Genomic DNA, 22,500 nt, shown 5'->3' on the forward strand with positions numbered 1-22,500 from the left:
TTAAAGTAGACTGCTCAATACAAGCTTTTTGGAATCACTTCATGGGAATGATATTTGCACCCTAACTGATGACTTACTCAGGAGAGAAACTTGTTGAAGAATTAGAAGTTCTAGGTGTGATTAGAATTGATGGAATAGGATCCTTAGTTCCACTTCCAAATTTAATTATTATTTTCAGTTCTACTCATTTACCTAATGCAATAAAAGTAGCATGGTTACATTTTAAGGTAAAGCAGTATATCCCAAGACCAAGATTTTTTTATTGTCAAGAATATGGACATATGTTAGGGTCTTGTTGGCAGAAGCTACAAGGCAAGCCTGCCACATGTGTTACATGTAGTGAACCAGAGCATGTTATATATTATATGGAAGCAAAATGTATACATTGTGGAGGCAATCATACATCTTCACAGAGTTGTGATGTGTACATCGTGGGAAAAGAAATCCAGACATCAAGGGTAACTGACTGTATCACATTTAGAGAGGCAAAGGAGAAAGTATTAAACCAGTATGTTAGACAAGGAATATCCTTTTCCAGTATTGCTGCCAACTGAAGAGGAAATGTAAATGCTACCAGAAGTGCTTCTTTTGGTATTATAAAGGGAAGATCAGACTCGACCTGTGCTCTTTGGAAGCTGTGCCAGTAGTTTCTGGCACTCCTGCCTCTTTGGGGGCTGCTCCAGTAGTTTCTGACGCTCCTGCCCCTTCGGAGGTTGTGCCAGTGATTCTGGCACTCCTGCCTCTTTGGAGGTAGTGCCAAATGTACCTGGCACTCCCTCCTCTCTGGAGGCTGCACCAGTTATACCTTGTGTGTTGGCCTCTTTGGCAGGATGTGCCAGCTGTAGGTGGCAATCCTGTCTCTTTGTGCCTGGTGCTCCCAATGCTTTGGAGGATGCACCAGTTTTGTCTGACACTCACACCTCTCCTCATGTAGTGCCAACTTTGTATGGTGTTCCTGAGATTGATAATCCCCTGTCAAAGATATCATCAAAAGTCCCCAACACCCATAATATTGAGGAGGTTGTGCCATCTGCGGCAGGTTCCTCCTCCATGGAAATGGCACTGTCATCAACCTTGAAATGGAAGGCAGCTGTAAACAATCGGTCTCCTGCCAGGAAAATCAGGAGCAAGGCAGTAAAGTAAAATCACTGACAAGGGGCCCCAGTTTAATGGCCTCAAAATCAAGTAAAATTCATTCATTTTATCTAGTGGAACTGTTAAGGATTAAGAGCTGAATGGGAAGAACTAAGGTTGCTCATATCAGAAGTGTCTCTTGTATGGTTAGTTTTGCAGAGACTATGAATGGTAATAATGAATGTCCGTGTCCATGAGAGTATACACCCGATCATTCCCTTCTAACATTAACATAGGAATCCATAGGGATGTAGTTTTATATGTTTGTAATGACACCCCACAAAATCCTGTTAGTATCCAGTCAACACTGCAAGTGGTAGGTGTGCAGATCCATTTGCAAAGAAAATATTCAGTATGTTCTTTCTACCTACCACCTAGTGAAGTCTTCCCCACAGATGAATTTAAATCCCTTATTCAACAGCTACCACGTACCTTTGTTATTCTGGGAAATATGAATAGTAGAAACCTCTTTGGAGTGATATCATTACCAATCAGAGAGGAAATAGTCTGTTCCATCATAGAAAATGAAAATGTGGGAATCCTAAACATGGACTCTACACATTTTCATGTTCAAACAGGCACATTATCAGCAGTTGACTTATATGTATGCAGTGATGATTGCTTATTGACTTCAACTGGAGAGTGATAAATAATAGGTTTTCAACAGTAACCGCTTTCCAATTGTCTTGAATGTATCATCAAATCCTCCATGTTCGAGGCTACCTAATTGGAACATTGGTAAAGCTGATTGGGAAACATTCCAGGAACACAGCTCAATAGTTGACTATCCTTCTGTAGATAATGCCCTTGATTTTTCAATATACAATTATATTCTCGGCTGGTCTTTAATCAGTACCTAGGACTTCAGGTATATTTAACCTCGGAGCAGTTCCCTGGTCGACACATAAATGCCAGGAAACTCATAGGACTATAAGGTCAGCTTTCACCAGATCCTGCAGACGAAAATGTGATGATTACCGCATTGAATTTCGAAAAACCAGAGCTCATTTCCACATGGAAATTAAAAAAGTACAAAAGGAATCTTGGACAATTTTCATATCATTAAATTCAGAAACACCTCTGACATTAGTTTGAAAGTGTTAGAAAAGCAGCAGGCAAATTTACTCCTTGTCAAACTCCAGTTGTCAAAATCAATGGTTGTGAAGTTGCAGATCCCCGGTTAATGGCAAATAGTTTGCTAGTCATTTTGCTAATGTTGCGTAGAAAAATAACATAACCTATGCTGCTTCAAAGAAGGGCAGTGGAACAGATAGAAATTTATTTTAATGCATCAAAGAATGAACAACACAATGTACCATTTACTAAAATGGAATTTGAATCAGCCTTGAGTAAGTGTAGTGAATCAGCTCGTTGATTGGATGATATAACATATCCAGTGATTAAGCATACCCCTGAAAATACCAGATTTTTCATATTAAACCTTATTAACAGAATATTTTGAGAAAATGTCTTCCCTAAGCTGTGGGAGATGTTAAAATTGCTGCCATTTGTGAAACCAGGGAAAGACCCTTTCAAGACAGAGAATCATCATCTCATTGCACTGACATCATCTCTGTGCAAGATCATGAAAAAATGGTGAATACTCATTTGATGTGGTACTTGGAACGTGGTAAATATTTGTTGCCTGCTCAGTGTTGTTTTCGAAGTATGCAGCACTCCGCAACTGATGTGTTGGTTCGAATGGAATCCTCAGTATGTGAAGCTTTTGCTAACAAACAGCATCACGTCACTTTTCTTTGGCCTTGAGAAGGGTTATGGAACAGTGTGGAGATATGGCATTCCGGCGATTCTTTATGAATGTAACCTGAGAGGCAATTTGTCTCTTTTTTATCAAGACTTTTTTAAAGAACAGGTTATTTCAGGTTCAGGTTGGAGCAACAGTGTCAGATATATTCAACTAAGGAGGAGTGCCACAAGGAAGTGTTCTAAGCATAACCTCGTTTGCTTAAGCAATCAATGGGGTATCCAAGATAATTCCCCCAAGATGTCATTTATACCCTCTTTGTTGATGACCTTTAGATGTCTTTTGCAGCAACAAGGATGGCTGAACGCTGCCTTAAATTCTGCATTGATAATATAGTAAAGTAAGCTGAGATGAATCGTTTTCATGTTTTCAGCAAGTAAAACGGTAATCATGCACGTTTGCCATATGAGAGGATTCCATCTGATCCAGATCTGGGCAGAGAGTTCCTTGTGTCGGTGAAACAAGGTCTGTTGCATTAATTTTTGATAGCAAGCTGACTTGGATCCCACATCTGAAATATATCAAGACAAAATGCTTGAAAGTAATGAATGTCCTGAAAGTTCTGTCCCACACTTCATGGGGTGCAGACTGAACTCAGATGTTGAGATTGCACAAAGCCTTGGTCTTTTCAAAATTGACTTATGGGTGTGAAGTGTACACATCAGCAAAGCCTCATAGTCTTAAAATGTTTAATTCAATTCATCATGGAGGAGTAGGATTAGCTACAGGATATTTAAGTCTTCTCCCACTGAGAGCATGCATATGCTGGTGAGATGCCTCTGGATCTTCATTACCAATGTCTGCTTGTACAGATTTCAGAGGCTCTTTTAAGTCCTTAAAGAATGTCTGTATCAGAAATGAAAGATATTGGAAATTCAATGAAAATCACCCCAAGCAACCTCAACGATTTTGCTTTTAGAGCAAAACTTACCACGATTTTACCAGCTAGGTAAAATTTTGTAGATATCTTAACTAAAGCAGGAATGTCCAATGAGGCAATGGAATCAGTATTTTTAGATCATTCCTCTCAACATAATTCAATTGCAGTGTTCACAGATGGCTCAAAGTCAGATGCTGGCGTTGGCTTTGGAGTGGCCTTCCCTTATGTAGAAAAAAGCAGATTATCATCGGTTACGTCTATTTTTACAGCAGAAGTGCACGCAATTTTAAAGTCCTTAAAGGAAATTTTGACTGAGAATGGAAATAGTTTACTGTATATTGGGACCCAAGAAGTGGTCTTCAGTCTTTGGGATCTTTTAAACCTTTACACCCACTGATTTTAGAGATATTGGAATGGCTGTTGTTAGTAAAAAGGAGAGGTTAAGAATTAAATTTTTGCTGGGTGCACTTCCCATGTTTGGGATGGTTGTACAGCTAGGTAAATCAGCAGTCATCTCTCATGAACCCAGGAGATGCCTTCTACCAGGGATGTATTTCCTCTTGTAAGCCAGAAAATTAAAACCCTGTGGCAGTCCCTCTGGAACAAATCCGAAGGTGCGCAGTATTACGTCATCAGTATCTCCTTGGTCATATCCCTACATGCCAAGGAGACAAGAAACGATGTTGTGCAGGCTATGGATTGGACATACAAGGCGCACTCGTGGGTTCTTGATGTCAGGTGAAAATCCTTCATTCTGCGACAACTGTATTGTGCCCTTGACTGTGAAACATTTGCTGGTCAAATGTCCCAGTCTTGGGGACGTGACGGAGATGGATATTTTATCTTTGCAACGATTCATGGGGAGGATCGTAATTTAGAGAAGCCATATATCTTTGTTAGTGGGGCGGGCCTCCTCTACAAAATTTAGATAATAAATACAGTATGTCTATACATGCATGGTATATATGGATTTACAGGTATGATTATATATATATATATATATATATATATATATATATATATATATATATATATATATATATATATATATATATATATATTTGTATATTTCTTACATGAAACTCCTTTTAAACTCATATATTTATTTATCTTTTTAGTTTCCCATTTGCGTATATTACGGCGTCAATAAACTAGATATTATGACGCCAGTTTTATTAGCCCTAAATCAATCGATCAAACCATGATGCCTGGCCCTCGTGAAAGTGATGTATGTCCATGAGACCCACATTAATTTCTGGGGGGAGGCCATCATCACCAATGAAGTGTCCAACAGGTGTGGAAACAATGCACGGGTGAGTTGCACCATTAAAAATTCCGTCTGCTGAGAACCTTCAGCACTAAGTCGAACAACCCTCCGCACGCACTGAGCAACTCGCCTGCATCTCTGCAAGCTCTCCCCCTTTCGATATTAAGGACTTTCCGTCCCAATACCTCTTTGGTTTCGTCTATCCAACGGTTCCTATGCCTTCCTTTCCACTTTTCCTCCCAGTATCCGAATTGCCTGTATACACTTACCATCCGTATGTCATCATCTGCTCCCTTCACGTGACAAAAAAAGTAATGAGGTCTGCGAAAATACCTGATATAAAAGAAGTCATGGAGTTAACTTCAATGTATTTGATATATATATATATATATATATATATATATATATATATATATATATATATATATATATATATATATATATATATAGATACATAGATATATAGATGAATATGTACATGTATATGTACATGTATATAATATATATATATATATATATATATATGTACATGTATATGTACATGTATATATATATATATATATATATATATATATATATATATATATATATATATATATATATATATATTGTGATGTTTAGAGTTTTTTTGTAGAACAATCATTCACAGATTGTTCCCTTGTTGTGGGTGTTCTCTCCTTGCCCGTTGGTATTTGTTTTTGTGTGCGAATTTGATGTCTGTCGCCTTCATATTGACTGCGGCAGTCGGGATTGGTATGGCAGCGAGTCAGGTCTCGGCAGCATAGCAGCAAGGTGTCCTTATTTTTGCAGCAGGTATCTTGTTACCTGTTGGCTGTGGTAGCAGTGGATGGCTGGGTGACTAAACCATAGTCATCTGGGGAATTGGTTCCTGTTTGGCAGCAGATTTTCCGTCTCAACGTTTCATCTGTGTGTTGGATGTGTTCCTGTTTGTAGTCACTGGCTGCTTCGATGATTGCACGGAGTTCATCTGAATCTTCATCCTCTTTGACAGCTCTGTCTGTCTCGACGTCTCTATGGAGATAGTCTGTTTTTTTTGTATTGTGCTACCCTAAGTTAGTGTGTTTTTTGTATGCTGCTTTAGTATGTTATTTATGCTGTTTATTGTTAATTATGTTGTAAGCTGTGCATTCCTATTATTTATTCTACCTGTTGTCTATTTGTAATGTATGCTGCCTGTTGTTTATTTGGTAATGAAACTACTTGGTTATGTGATGTAGCTGAAGTGTTTGTTGATTTGTATTTTATTGTTGACTGAGTTAGTGCGATGATTACTGTTTGCTCATTGTTATTGATTTTACTTTTTTGTTTTGGTAGAGTAACTTAGTTTTAGCTACATTTGTTTTTGATTCTGACTCTATGAATTCATTATGTGATTTATTTAATACCAAACCGACTCACTTGTACATAATGTATATAACTTTATTGTAATAAATTAGTTTTAAGGTGCTTTAGTGGTTTTGTTACGCTCCTTCCTCCGTGGTTTGTCATGACTGCTGCCGGTCAGTCCAGTCCCATTCTATAGAAATTCATTTCTCGCTATAATGTGGTGCGGATTCCACAATAAGCTGTAGGTCCCGTTGCTAAGTAACCAATTGGTTCTCAGCCACGTAAAATAAGTCTAATCCTTCAGGCCAGCCGTAGGAGAGCTGTTAACCAGCTCAGTGGTGTGGTAAAACTAAGGTACACTTAATTATTTTTTTTTTATTTTTTTTTTATTTTAGAACTTGTAGAACTGACTGCGGTCCATTACAATATATATATATATATATATATATATGTATATGTATATATATATATATATATGTATATATATATATATATATATATATATATATATATATATATATATATATATATATATATATATATATATATATATATATATATATATATATATATATATATATATATATATATATATATATATATATTATATATATATATATATATATATATATATATATATATATATATATATATATATATATATATATATATATATATATATATATATATATATATATATATATATATATATATATATATATATATATATATATATATATATATATATATATATATATATATATATATATATATATATATATATATATATATAGTATATAAAGCGTAATGATAGACAAATAGTAACAATTTCATCAACTATTTGTATTTGGTGAAATACAGAATTTTCTCGCCTCAGCCATTTTTTTCACATTCTGTACAAGATAGATATTGCCTATATAACACACGAGAGGTCTTGGAATCAAAACATAGCCAGCCCAACAGACAGGCACACACACACACAATAGAAGAAATGGCATTGTCCTCGTAACTGTGTTTTATATCCTCTTCTCTTTTTATTTTTAGGCCGAAACACAATAGCCACCCCTTCTTCCTCCAAATAGAATACTCGCAACAGAAAATGGAAGCCTTACTCTCCGTAAAACACAAGAGAAGGATAAATAAAAAGGACCGTGTTGAATGATTGTCCATTGATGGATTTCCCCCAGTTCCTTATTTTCGAAGATGTGGCTTTCCAAATACAGGCTGGAGAGAGAGAGAGAGAGAGAGAGAGAGAGAGAGAGAGAGAGAGAGAGAGAGAGAGAGAGAGAGAGACCTTTTATATGCTACGCGTAAGGCTCTTTCTTTTAGTTGGTTCGTCTTTTATTTTGATTGACTCGGGAGAGAATCTGTTAAGGGCCATATTGTTGTCATTCTCTTGTGGCTTAGCTTTGCTTGTTTCGCCCCTTCCCAGACGGCGTCACAGTGGATACTCATAGAATTCATTTTGGTTTTTGTGAATTCATGGAGTTTAAGTGATTCACGAACGTCATTATGATAAGTTAGTAAAATTACACTACTTTCTTTTATCACATTTGGCATGGAATATTAGAAACGATAGAGAGCTCCACGTAAATGGGTTATTTCCTTTGTCGTGAATCGTTTTCAGAGATTATGTTACACAGGATCTGTGACTTTGTTTTCGTTGAAGGTAATATTAAACGAAAAAAAGCTGCTTACACGACGTGTAATAATTACATACTTTGATAATTACTTGCTACTTTTTGTATAATTACTTACTACTTTTATATTTTTTGTATAATTACTTACTATTATAACAGCGAAGATTTTTATATTATACACTTACATACATACATACATACATACATACATACATACATACATACATACATACATACATACATACATACATACATACATACTTTTATTCCTACAGGGTTCCACCACAATTCAGTAATGAACGATGGAAGTGGCAATGAATTTTAATTTTTCTTTGGATCCACACCTAGTTTTGGAAAACATCATAGTATTGAGTAAATATATACATACACACATATATGTATGTATATATATTATATATATATATATATATATATATATATATATATATATATATATATATATATATTTATTCACATATACACATCCAGTGGAATTTCATTGTACTGAAGTTGTATAAACTCGTACCTTGTGAGTGTAAAATATGCCTTTTTACTATTCCTGGTTCTTTCAATCATATCCTGTTAATAATACTTATACCTGTAGTTTTACGTTGAATTAATTTTTCAATAAGTTGTACAGTAAAACAAATAAAGGCTAAAGCTAATGTAACCAACTGGATCTTCAGTAACATAAAACTTCCAGATGCTATATCTACATGCAGCGAAAACTCTGGATGATCTGGTAATTTTGTAAGCAACGTTTCATTTGTAGCACTTTGTAATACTCGTAATACACTGAATTTTATCCGTTGTATAGTGACACATTATAGTAAATACCTTAAATTAGATGTAGTTGTCCACTATACTCATAAAAAATACAATAATTAAAATTACCTTTGACATGTTAAAGCTCTGCATTAATAATAATTTCATCAAGTTCAATGAGAGACTGTATAGACTAAAGTAATTATTCCGGTCGGGCTAGATTTAGTGCTGATATTGCTAATATTCCTATTAACTTTTCTTTGAATCAAAATAAACAATTAACCATATGGGTGTAAGATTTTGAGATGGTCACACTTATGAACTTGTTGATGATCGTTATCTTTGAATAATAACGATATCCTAATTGATTTTTTATCTATATTTCATAGTCCTGAAGCTTCAAATTACGTTCATATACGTTCATACCTAGATACCGAAATTGGCGTCGATAGTATCAAACCAAAATCTATTATAAAAGAAATTTTTGTGTTGATATACCCAGTACTTCCGCCGTTTTCATTTAATATACGTAATGATATGACCTTTGAAGTGTGAATTTCTCAATTCAGCAAGTTTGTTAAGCTTGTGTGGAAGGACAAGACTATATTTAACTGACGGGCTTTTTGTTGAAGAAACTGCTACTGATTTTTAATAATTTTTGTTAGTAATTATAGTTGAACTATAACAAAGTCCGTTTGTAAATATAATTTTGAAAGCGTAAAAGTGTCCCCAGACACTTTACTGTTATATGAAGGATCTGTGAGCCTTGATTTCTAGTGCATTATATAAAGTAAATGTGTGTAATTTTGTTATTCTATACTAATTTTGTTTTACATGTATCAACGTAGAGTTTTTGCTGAAGATACCATGGAAGAACGTATATTTTGTTTTTGGCTACAAAAGCGGTCACTATGATACAGAGCAGTATGTACATATTTTCAAATCTTGGTAGGTGCCATAGCATCTGTATTTTGGCCTGCCATACCCTTGGAAGCAAGTTCTTACGCTTGAGGGTACACTAGGGCGCAGTTCCCTCCTTTTGCTTGGTGAATTGTTAGGGATATGCCTTCATGGTCACTTTGATCTTTTACCTTTTCGTGCTTTTTTTCTTCATGATAAAAATCTTCAATTAACGTCATTCCCAGTCGATGAAGCAGTCTTGGGGGGATTGTTTTACCTTGCTTGTTGCACTTCAGCACCATTTCATCCTCTTTCTTTCAGTTTTTCTGTAGACCACCATGTGTTTTAATATGTGAAGTTGTTAAATGTACTGTTATTTCGTGGTTGATTTCAGCATAAAACAATTTCAGTGCATGGCTTTTATGCTTGTAATTTTCTTACAATATTGAATTGAACATTTGCCAGACGATTACATCTTATATATAAAAGTGAATGTTGGTATGTACGTATGTATGTGAGTTAGTTTTTTGTATGTATGTATGTAACTTTGTGTGCAATAGAAATCCGAACCGCTTGACCGATTTAGACAAAATTTGGCATGTGGCCATCATTTGACCCAACTTAGATAATAGGGTAGGTTTCAGACCAGTAATCCCCCCTTCCCCTTATCCCATTCCCTTTGTAACTTAAGTGGTAAATAAAAGGGACAGACGACACAGTAATAACTGGATAAAATGGACAGAGAGCACAGTAATACCTGGATAAAAGGGACAGACAACACTGTAATATCTGGATGAAAGGGACAGACAGAACAGTAATACCTGGACAAAAAGGAGTCAGTACAGTAATATTTGGATAAAATGGACACTCACCACAGTATACCTGGAGAAAAAGGACAGGCACCACAGGAATACCTGGATGAAAGGCACAGACAGCACAGTTATACATGGATAAAAGAGACAGTCACCACAGTAATATCTGGATAAAAGGGACAGTCAGCACTGTAATACCTGGATATAAGGGACAGTCAGCATAGTAATATCTGGATAAAAGGGACAGTCACCACAGTAATACCTGGATAAAAGGGACAGTCACCACAGGATTGCCTGGATAAAAGGGATAGAAAGAACGGTAATACCTGGTTAAAGGTAACAGTACAGTAATATATGGATAAAAGGGACAGACACTACAGTAATACCTGGATAAAAGCAATAGACAGAACAGTAATACCTGGCTAAAGGTGACAGATAGTACAGCAATATATGGATAAAAGGACAGTCACCACAGGAATACCTGGATAAAAGGGATAGACAGGACAGTAATACCTGGTTAAATGTGACAGATAGTACAGTAACATATGGATAAAATGGGCAGTCACCACAGGAATACCTGGATAAAAGGGATAGACAAGACAGTAATACCTGGTTAAAGATGACAGATAGCACAGTAATATATGGATAAAAGGGACAGTCACCACAGTAATACCTGGATAAAAGGGATAGACAGAACAGTAATACCTGGTTAAAGGTGACAGATAGTACAGTAATATATGGATAAAAGGGACAGGCAGAACAGTAATACCTGTATAAAAGTGTCAGTCACCACAGTAATACCTGTATAAAAGGCACAAACAGAAGAGTAATACATGGATAAAAGGGACAGTCACCACAGGATTATCGGGATAAAAGGGACAGTCACCACAGTAATATCTGGATAAAAGGGACAGTCACCACAGTAATGTTTAGATAAAAGGGACAGTCACCACAGTAGTATGGGGATAAAAGGGACAGTCACCACAGTAATACCTGGATAAAAGGGACAGACAAAAAAGTAATACTTGGATAAAAGTGACAATCACCACAGTAATATCTCATTTAAAGGGACAGACAGCACAGTAATACTTGGATAAAAGGAACAGTCAACACAGGAATACCTGGATAAAATGGACAGACACCACATTAATACCTGGATAAAAGGGACAGACACCACAGTAATACCTGGATAGAAGGGACAGACAGAACATTAATATCTGGATAAAAGGGACGATCAGCATAGTAATACCTGGATAACATGGACAGACAGAATAGTAATACCTAGTTAAAGGTCTCAGATATCACAGTAATACCTAGATAAAAGGGACAGTCAATACAGTAATATCTGGGTAAAAGGGACAACCACCACAGTAATACCTGGATGAAAGGGACAGACAGAGCAGTAATACCAGGATGAAATGGACAGTCACTACAGTAATATCTGGATAAAAGGAATAGACAGAACAATAATATCTGGTTGAAGGAGACAGTCAAAACGGTAATAATAGGTTAAAGGGGACAGACAGCATAGTAATATCTGGACAAAAGTAACAGTCACCACAGTAGTATCTGAATAAAAGGACAGACAGTACAGTAATACTAGATAAAGGTGAAAGACAGCGCAGTAATACCTGTTTTAAGGCGTCAGGCAGTACAGTAATGCAAGGATATAAGGGACAGTCACCACAGTAATACCTAGATAAAGGTACGGTCACTACATTAATACCTGGACAAAAGGGACAGTCTCCACAGTAATACCTGAATAAAAGGGACAGTCACCACAGTAATACCTGGATAAAAGGGACAGTCAACAGTAATATCTGGATAAAAGGGGATTCACTGCAGATAATACCTGGATAAAAGGAACAGTTGCCACAATAATACCTGGATTAAAGGGACAGACAGCACTGTAATACCTGGATTAAAGGGACAGACAGCACTGTAATACCTGGATAAAAGGGACACTCACCACAGTAATACCTGGGTAAAAGGGGCAGTCACCACAGTAATATCTAGATAAAAGGGACAGACAGTGCAGTAATACCTGGTTAATGGGGACAGACAGCACAATAATACATAGATAACAAGGACAGTCATCACAGTAATACCTAAATAAAAGGGACAGACAGCACAGTAATACACAGATCAAAGGGACAGTCCTCACAGTAATACCTGGGTAAAAGGGACAGTCACCACAGTAATAATTGGATAAAAGGGACAGTCATCACAGTAATATGTGGATAAAAAGGACAGTCACCACAGTAATACCTGGTAAAAGGTACAGTCACCACAGTAATTTCTGGATAGAAGGGATAGTTACCCAGTAATACCTGGATGAAGGCACAGGCAGCACAGTAATACATGGATACAGGGACAATCTCCACAGTAATATTTGGATGAAAGGGATAGTCACCACAGTAATACCTGGATAAAAGTTACAGTCACCACAGTAATACCTACATGAAAGTTACAGTCACCACACTAATACCTGGATAAAAGGGACAGACAGAACACTAATACATGGATAAAAGGGACAATCACCATAGAAATTCCTGGATAAAAGGGACAGCCATCACAGTAGTAATTGGATAAAAGGACGTACAGTATAGTAATACATGTATAAAAGGGACAGTCACCACAGTATTACCTGGATAAAAGGGACAGACAGAACAGCAATACCTGGACAAGAGGGACAGTTACCACAGTAATTTCTGGATAAAAGGGACAGTCATCATATTAATGCCTGGATAAAAGTGCCAGACAGTATAGGAATATATGGATAAAAGGGACAGTCACCGCAGTAATGTCCTTTTGTTTACACACATCTGTTCGGAGGGTGAATGTTCTTGTGAAAAAAGTAGAACTGTCAGTTGGACCATCAACAGAAACCCTTACCTCTTTTCCCTCTCCTTCCCATACCCCTTCCACCTCCCCTTCCTTCTTCCCTCCCCCTCCCCTTCCCTCCCTCTCTCCTTCCCTCTTCCCTCCCCTCCCCCTCCCCTTTCCATATTCCCTCCCCATATACATAGACTGTTATTCAGAGTTTTCCCGGGCAGTGCCGTGTTGGTTAGGTAGTTTATGATAAAGAGAAACTTCAGGAACGTTACTCTGATATGATATTTAGCTCCTCGCCTACAAGAAGACCTTTGGCCTGATTTTTCTGTCCAAAACTGGGTTCTGCAAATGTTTTGGGTTCAAGAGTTTAGAATGCAAAGAGCCTGCCCTCATCTACTACAACATTCATGGCTGCTCAGTGTATAAAAGTGTCTCCTAGTTTTCAGTTTTTTTGGAGATAAAATTTGAAATAAATACCATTTGTTGGCTGTTCTCTGTCATTTAATTCAATTAACTTAGCACGTTTTAAGAAATTCTCAGTCACTTACGTTACTTGCAATAGATTGCGTAATACTGGTAGTGTGCTCCTTCTTTCTGTATATATATGCATATATATATATATATATATATATATATATATATATATATATATATATATATATATATATATATATATGTATGTATATATGTATATATATATATATATATATATATATATATATATATATATATATATATATATATATATATATATATATATATATATATATATATATATATATACATTATTGTAGCTGAAGATTCTTAAAGATAATAATGTAAGGGTTAAAGTAGGAACTCTCCCCGCAATTATGCTTTTAACGCCTTCATTTCTTCGTTGAAGGCTCTCCTGACATTCTGTGATGGTCTTCACGTTAAAAGTAACCCAAATATCAAACTTATGCATTTTTGTGCTGGTGTTGGTTTGGTGTTGGTTGTCAGAATTCCAGCTACGCAATGGATAAATAACATGTTCATTAGGGAGGAGCTGACAAAACGTTTGTGAGAACTTCATTCTGTTGTAGTATTCAGGGGTCTTCCAGCATTGGTAGGCTAGTGTACCAGTTAGGAACTGGATTTCATCCTCTTGTACGAGTTTACACTTAACAAGAAGACACTTATCCGCATTCACTTCTTCTGTCATGACATCAAGGACTGAGCATCAGTGGAAAACATACGAGTGCCGAAATTCGTCATCAGCCCAGAAGCTGTAACAGTGAACATTTCCAATAAAAAAATTAGTCTTGTTTTGAGGAGTACTCTAAAAAAAAACATAATAGATGAACATATGAAAAGGGTTTTGGGCAGCAGTACTTATACATATGAAAATTAAACCTACAGCTTTATAAAAATGAAATCTACTGTTTTATGTAAATGAAATCTACAGCTTTATAAAAATGCGATTACAGCTTTGTAATTGACATAAAAGAAAAGTCTTTAATTTTTCAGCATTGAATCTAAAGCCAAAAACTTGGCCGTTCTTGTTTAGTTTTCTTTGTTAAAGGGCAGCATACTTTCTGTTTCCCAATTACATTATGCGATGTAAACGCACGTAAAGAAGACTAAGTCGCATAAATACTGTCTCTTTATTGTCTAACGCTGAAAGTGGGGCAGAAACATCCTGGCCCGCCAACTTTGCCGAGACGTGAATCGATATCCCTTCCAAGAGCGAATCAATATCTTAGAGAGAGAGAGAGAGAGAGAGAGAGAGAGAGAGAGAGAGAGAGAGAGAGAGAGAGAGCTAGTATGTCTGTATGGGGATCTAATTCTCCATAGTGAAGAGTCAGTGGTTACTCGTACATTCGAATGATGTTAACTTTATGAATATTATTACAGAAAAATTTGTGCACACTTGAATCACAAGTTGAATATTTAAGGTAACGTTAGAAGCGTAATTATTTCTTTTGAGTTCCAGTAACAAATTATAGAGTATAGTAACGTCTTATACGTACATTACATCAACCGCTGGCGCCAGATGTGACAATTAAGGCCATTTCTTCAAAATGATATATGAAAAGTAAAGTTGAGTTTTTCGTACATAAAACGACTGGTTAGCTCTGCATGTGAAGTAAAACCTAGAGATAAACCGTGAGCAAATTTACAAAATAAATTTAACTTTCCTCCATGAAGTCTACCTAATTAGTTTCATGGAGCAGAAAGAAATATAAATACGCAACAGTTGTTGGAACATCACATTTATTACGACCCCAACATTCTCTCTCTCTCCCTCTCTCTCCCTTTGAGAACGCAATCGACTGTTGAAAAAGGACGAACGAAAAATGAAGTGAAATTTCTGAAGCGTGAAGGAGGCACACACACACACACACACACACACACACACACACACACACGTACACGTGACCGTAAGAGCTAATATTACTGACCAAACGACCGGGCAGAAGCCCTTGCGAAGGGCCATTACGGCGACAAAATGAGAAATAATGAGACAAAACCTTTCTATGACATCCGGCGGCACAATTTTGCTGGGCTACAGGACGAACCATAACTGATTGGGAGAGAATGAAAAAAATGCTCTTCATTATTACCAGGAAACTGCATGAATTTGAGGTACTACAACCAAGATAATGTGATGTTTCGTTTAGTAAAGGTTATTCATTTTTTTTATAAGGGTTTTTCGACGGAACTGACTTCAAAGTGTCCTTACCCATCTTAACCAGAGGAAATGAGGGGGAAGGAGGAGTATGGAAAAATGCTTGGTAGAAACCCCCGAAGACAACGAAATATCTGTCTTTAAAAATGAAGAAAATTGTATAGTTTGCATGAAAGTTATACTCTTCTGTATCACGAATATGTTGAGTATACAAATTGCTCTAAGGGGAAATAAGACTTTAAAAGCACTTGCAAAAAGTCCGATGGAGGCCGAAACGGTAAAACAGCATATATTTAGTCTCATTTCCCCTTGAAGTCAATGGAATCCCATAGAAAGTAGTCTCAATGAAAAAGGAAGCCTTCTTCACCAGCAAGCAGCGTTTACTTTTTATGCAAGAAAGCACACCTTAACTTAGAATTTTATGGGCACCACCCCCCTCATTCCTGATTGGCACTCCGTCTTCTCAAATATGATTTGTAAATGAAACTAGTATTTTTAACGGGAAATCAATATCGTTCTGGAATACGATATCTCTGTCGTAAGAAATCTACCAGTTGAAATAGAGTTATAGCTTATATAGGGATCGTTTTACTATACCTCCGTTCATATTCTCTTTCTTCAATCTTACTTTCCACCCTCTCCTAACAATTGTTTCTTAGTACAACCGCGAGGTTTTCCTTCTGTTACACCCCGTTCAATCCTTTTTGCTGCCAGTTTCCGTTTCAGCGCTGAATGACCTCATAGGTCCCAGCGCTTGGCCTTTGGCCTGAATTTTCTATTCTATTCATTCCATATCGGGATCGAACCTAGAACTCTAAGGCAAGTGACTTACCAGCACCTGAGGTTTTCCCGATGTGAAGTATGCAAGGTTTTGGGAACCACTTTTAGAACCCTCCCCTGGACCCCCTTGCTTGTTCAGTGTCATTTAAGTGCAGTAGAGGCGTCACGAGTTAGAACGCCTTGGAAGACATGAATTCAGCAACCTTGGGTACTTTGGTTCCAGTTGCCTTGCAAGCTACAGACAGTCACAGAGGAATGCCCTGGAACTCCCTTTAGTGGGAGATCAGCTTTATCCCATAGTGGGGTAGGTAAAACTCATGTGCTTGCAACTTGGAAGACACGAGTTCAAATTTTGGTTGAGAGCTGATGTTCAGTTTATATTTTATTGTTAGTTGTAGCATTTCAAACAAAAGCGTCAACCATTCATAAATAAATAAATGAATAAATAAATACACATACACACATTATATATATATATATATATATATATATATATATATATATATATATATATATATATATATATATATATATATATACTCCTATCATATATATTTATAAATGTATGTATGTATTAAAAAGTAAAACGCTCAAACATGAGGAATAAAATGAACGTAGGTGTTAATATTAACTTCTTTAATCTTATTGTATCTGTTATTAGTCTCATAGTTTCAGTAATTGAATTTGCTGGGCCACTGGATATGCAGTACATTGTTTCCATGAAATTTTTCCTTGTTTGTTAATGAGTGAAATGGTGAGAGAAAATGGAAGTGATTGCTTTTAATGGAGATGCTTTTAGGAACAGAATTTGGAATATTTACTTAACCCGTGGAAGCTGTAAGGTCACTTGGCCTGGAAGAGAGAGAGAGAGAGAGAGAGAGAGAGAGAGAGAGAGAGAGAGAGAGAGAGAGAGAATCTTGGCTGCTCTTGCTTTTTCGGAAATTTTTTTTCAGGTTATTATATTTGTGATTAGTTGCAACCACATGTATCGTACTTTGTTCCCCGTGTATTTTGTGCATTGCATTCTTTTCAGGTAATCGTATAGGAGTCCGTGCAAGGAATGTAATAGAAAATACATAAGACGAATTAGGAAACGTTGGTTTTAAGGTTGAGCTACATATTGTTAAATTACCTAAATGTAGAGTAAAAACCATGTCACTTGGCAAATCCACAATTTGTACATATCAGTAACAGCAATCTTATCCAAAGTTTATTGCAAATTTTATTGAAAAATTAATTTTGTAAAGGGAAGGCACTTGTGCAGTACACTGCAGTGCAAACGTTAAGATGTCGAGAAAATCATAATTTCCGATAGGAGTCAACGTGGTTGCGTGCTTGGCACTAGTCAGTCAGTCCTTGAATTTCCTTTATTTAGGTTTCGGCAAATGAACGTATGGAGAAACATAAAGATGAGTGCATATTCTGACTCTGTATGGCTTTCAGTAATAATTGTACACTTGCGTTTTGTGAATTCATAAAGGAATTTTCATGCTCTTTATTGCTTCAGTTTTTTTTTGGAAAATTGTTTGCATACTCTGTATTTCAGTATTTTAGATAGTTTTATTGTTGCATAACATGCCCCCACGGTATTTTAGAATTACTTATTTAATAGTTTATTCAGATGTGAAGATTAAAGAAATAAGTATCGTGTTTGTGATGGAAAAGTAGGGAATACGTGTGTGTGACTGACAATTTGGATAAATAGGTGGTTTCCACGTCAAAGGAGAGCCGGGCGTTGTAGGTCTGACTGGGAAGGTCGACTCCATCTTGTATTTCCTTATGGATCCCACCAAGATTTGAGACTGCCAGTTTGGGAACGCAATAATCCGTCTAGTCCATTGCTTAATGACACTCGCTTCTCCATCAAAAATACTGACACTGCTGAGATTGCCATCGCCTTTTGATCACCGTCAGAGTGGCTTCTAATTTTTTTCTTTTATTATAACTATGGTGTTGTGGATTCAAAGCAGTGAAGTGTTTGAGTTGCCATTACCATCTGTCAACCTTGGAGATCCCTTGAGCGAACGTGTATTTTGGCTACGCTTACATAAATCTTTAGAGCGTGAGCGTAGCTTTTGACGTCAGACAGGAGAGAGAGAGAGAGAGAGAGAGAGAGAGAGAGAGAGAGGTGGGGGGATCGATCTGCCTCAAATTTCGATAAGTTTCTCTCCACGAAGGATCGTTTTTTTACGGGAACCACTTTCTAGTCTTTTTATCTCTGTGTATGGATGTTCGACATCATTTATTGCACTTGGCTGTTCTAATTTGTAAAGTTCTGGTAAATTGAAAACTGCCATTGGTGTCATTTTCTAAAACTAGAGTATAGTCAGTTATGTAATAATGGCGTCCTCCGGTGATTCCGAAGGAAATCTTTTATAAGGGGCCTTCTTTGTGGGTTTTTATCTTTAGGTATGAACATTAAAATTAAAAAATGCCACTTTTAAGCAGTTAATTCCAGACATTTGGCGGTCTTGTAATATTTTGTTGCAAGTCCCATAAAGAATGGTAAGTATTTGAAATAATTATTGCCCTGGTGCATAATTTTGCGCTTGGTAAACTTGTTGGCGAGTGTCCGACCAGTGTAGTTTTAGGGGAGTCTGCCTTCATTTTAGTCCATAGAAAATGGACTGTCATTGTGAAGTCATTAGGATAAACTTGTTAAAAATTTTTCTTGTCTCATTTCATCCAATGAAGGCTAATATCTTGAAACACTTCTATTTTTTTTATAGGTGGTAACATTACCAGGGCCACTGTAAAGTTTATAATCACTTTAATGGGTACAGTGAAGTGTAACGAGATGTTTGTTGCTTTACAACAGAAATGAAGTTACATCATTATCCCTAATAAATTATCTATATGAGGCCTCCTTTTGCAGTTGTATTGACCAGGAAAAAATATTAATTAAAATTTCTATACTGACTTGCGTGAAAATGAAAGGACAGTAGACATACGTGCTCCACAACGGTTTTCCTTATATTTGGTATTCGTGGTTCTTCTGAACAAAGTCAAAAGAGTACGAAATAAATTCCGCTCATGGCTGAGAAATTTGAATGATATGATAGAGTCTCCTTTGCGGCTTGATTCGGATTTAAGGCCAGTTGCATAACTGAGTGAAGGGTCTGCATTACCATGCCTGCAGTTCTGTTATGCGATTTTTGTCTTTTTAATGATTCAAACATTGTTAGCGTTTTTCGTCTTCTCCACGGCTTTATTTTGCTTAATACAAAGATTGCAATTTACCCAACTCTATCGTTGAGACCGAAGCAAGATTTGAGCCCTTTACGAGCATTACCAAACTTGTCATTCTAAATAAAAATGTAGTGAGAAAAATGTAGCTGTTTTGACGACTGCATTGGATAAATGACAAACTAACCAATTTGACTGTTATACCCATGTCCAGATGGTGGTTGTCTTAAATCGTTGCCACATCACCGATCTTAGGTCAAGGATATTTATTTGATAAGCTGGTTCTGTCATTAAGGGCAAAAAAACTTTTTTCATTACGTATCGTCAAAGCTTCTACCGAGACTCCTTCATGTCGAAACGGAGGAGTTTGTTTGCTATGATTCTAAATTGTTTAAATCTCCCAGATTTATTTTAATTGTTTTGATTCTACCTTATTGCAAATAATTAAATGAAAAGTGTTGTTTTGCTTATTAATGAAAATAACACAAGACACCCAGGATGATTTTTCTTCTTGATAAAAATGACAAAAGACACCCAGGATTTTTCTTTAAAGAACCCTACTATGAAAAAAAAAAATTAAGTGCATATGAGCACATTTCGTAATTTGAGAAACTCAGATATCAAAACAAAACCTTAGATGTATCTTTGCGTTTTATATTACATTTTAAAACAATGCTTGTAACAAACTCGCAGATGTGGCAGAGCAAGATGTTGGCTGGGACCACACCTCAAACCTCTTGGTAAAATAGAGGCGAGTTTACTATCTATAAAAAACATAGTGCTAATGTTTCCCTTTAAAAGAACAGATGAAAGTTCCTGATATCTGTGTCGATTGTTTGTGACACTGTCGTAACTATAGCAGATTTCCAATTAAGATCATATGAAAGAATGATTTTTGGGGGCAAAGGTCCATCTTAATTGCAGATTGATGTTACTGAATATATTGTGAAAACAACAAAAGTGCATTCCTTTACTTGCCTTCGTCTCTTTGAGGTAGATCCTAGTCTCTGCAGTATAACTGTAATATTTTTCATGTGCTACTCTCTCTTTAGACTCAAGTCTGATGGTGGCCAGTGATATTTAGAATAAGAAAAATGTTGTGCAGTTATCTCACTGATGTTATCATCATCGGGATAGCTTTTAACTACGACAAGAAGCACTGAAGCATGATTTTTATTAAGGTTTATAAATGTGCGTTTGCTGGGCGGGGTAAGGATTAAAAGACAGCAAAGTGCTGGGTAGGAATCAGTTGCGGTCTGCAGGAACTGGAATTTAAGGGAGGTTCTTGGGAAGGGACGATAAACTGTTACCGTAATTATACTACTCGCGTATATTGGTATTTAATGGCAGCAGTAAGTCATTGGAAGTGGTTGAAATACTTGAGATTTGCTGTACCTCGTGTTCTAGCAAGCATGGTCTGATAAATATTCTGATGTAAAAATGTGTATTAAACAAGATTTTATAAAAGTTAATTATTTTTAAACCTTGCGTCGGTTGATATTGAGCAAAAAGCTGGATGCATAGGTAGTTTAGAAAATCCATCATTTGAAAACTGATGCCATTTGAAATATATATATATATATATATATATATATATATATATATATATATATATATATATATATATATATATATATATATATATATATATATATATATATATATAAAGAATAACATTTAACTGTCAAGGATCTAACACTCCTTTAAGTTGACAATGACAGGCAATGTTGGTCATGGCGTTTTGTAGTAAACAAAAATTCGAGGTTGTATATCTCATAATTGAAACTCTGAACTAGGCCGTTTGATGGTTAGATGGCGTTCTTGATTGTTAAACAATACTTTTAAAATTTGAGTCAAAATGTTGGTTTTGCTAATGTGACAAAACTTGATAAGATTAGAGGTACTGCAAAATGGTAGGTAAATGAAAACAGCTCTAACTACGTAATACCTTGTTGAACGAGAATGCTTCGGGAAGTGTAATACTTTAGTTCTTGAATGTGGGTAAGTTAAATATACTGTAGAATAGCACGAACTTCCAAATTTACTACGTCATCTAGCGAATGTCTTGCATGCAAGATTTTGTAAAATAAATGTTAAAGATATCTTGATGTATGACAATTAGCCGGAGGCATGCTCTCACTGATGGCGCCCCTAAACACATAGTGTGGGTATTTTTGTAATAATTTCCGTCAACACGCAGCATTATGCTCTTATGCCTGCTGATTGCTTAAATGGTAATGTACAGCTAACTGATCATCATTTGAACCAGTCAAGAAGCTACAGAATTTTCCGCATCGTCATTGAAGTAGAATTTTAGGTAACTTTGGATGTTTTGCATCAGTAACATTTTTAAGAGCCTGCATTTACAAAATACACAGTTACTTGAAATGGTGAAAGGCTACAATAGACTCGTGCAGTCATATCTGTTTTTATTATGGTTCCATTTTGTAACATTTTGAAAGAGGACTGTATTGCATGGACAGCTTGCTTGGGAGACAAACTTTGGCCATTCTGCTCTTTAGATCATTCAGTGACAGAC

At 36.2% G+C, this 22,500-nt stretch overlaps 1 protein-coding gene across 2 annotated transcripts in view; it reads left to right on the plus strand.

Moving 5' to 3' along the window:
• LOC136851638 (uncharacterized) overlaps positions 1 to 22,500 on the plus strand; it is a 1,500,098-nt gene that overhangs the window by 190,262 nt on the left and 1,287,336 nt on the right. The window lies entirely within an intron of this gene.

The sequence above is a fragment of the Macrobrachium rosenbergii genome, chromosome 23, assembly GCF_040412425.1.
Source record: "Macrobrachium rosenbergii isolate ZJJX-2024 chromosome 23, ASM4041242v1, whole genome shotgun sequence".
NCBI lineage: Eukaryota > Metazoa > Arthropoda > Malacostraca > Decapoda > Palaemonidae > Macrobrachium > Macrobrachium rosenbergii.